Below are 964 nucleotides of genomic sequence, written 5' to 3'. Positions count from 1 at the left end.
ACAGATCTAACGTGTGGATTACATGTTAGGCTAGCAACACCCTTCCTAACTGGGATCTGAGTTAGATACATTTAAATTAACGTCATACACGCCGTTAGCTACGTTTTTCTAATACAAGCCTCCCAAACCAATTCAAAAGTCAAATACAACAAATCTTTGATCTTTCAAATATATAAGTATCGAATCAAACCAAATCAGATAGTACTTTCTCAACCGATATCTCTTACAATCATACTTTTTCAATCATAAAAAATGTTAAACACATTTCACAATTTTAAAATAAGTGAGTACCAACAAATACTTCAATGCTTCAAAGTATATATTCGAATAAAATCAAATATTCTAAAATAATATAAAGCTTCATCAAACATATCTATAATCTCATATAAAATTTCTAAGGTATCAACTTCATAAAAATAATTATTCAACTATAATAAATCAATTATTCTAATAAAATCAAAGTTCTTTAACAATAGTTTTATAAATATAATTAAAAACTCAGAATAGGAAAAACCAAAAGGTTAACAGTTATAAATGTAAAGCCTACTCATAACTTGGTCCTGCAGGATTGAAAAAATCTAACCCAGAGTGCTAAATTAAGGGTGAGGATGGTTGGAATAAAATGGATTGAAAGAATACAGAATTTAGACCGAGGCAATAGTAACAACTCCGACTAATCCCGCAACAACAATATTGTAACAATCACAGCTGTGGCGGCTGAAACAGGACTAAAATAAAGTAGCATAAATGAAATAGTAGCAAAGAAAAAGTGAAAATGAAACAAGTCAAAGGAAATGACCTAGACCAAAACAGAGGCACTATTCGGCGGCATTTTTTCAAAAACTGCAACGATGATGGCGACAGAAGCTCCGGTAACATGCTTAAATCGGAAGTAGAGGCAACTACCAGCAACAGCGCCAGCAAGAAAAGACTCTGATGACAGCGCACAGCTCAACGGTGACCT

Source organism: Arachis stenosperma, chromosome 3 (genome assembly GCF_014773155.1).
Source record: "Arachis stenosperma cultivar V10309 chromosome 3, arast.V10309.gnm1.PFL2, whole genome shotgun sequence".
NCBI lineage: Eukaryota > Viridiplantae > Streptophyta > Magnoliopsida > Fabales > Fabaceae > Arachis > Arachis stenosperma.
Note: the sequence above shows the minus strand (reverse complement) of the source record.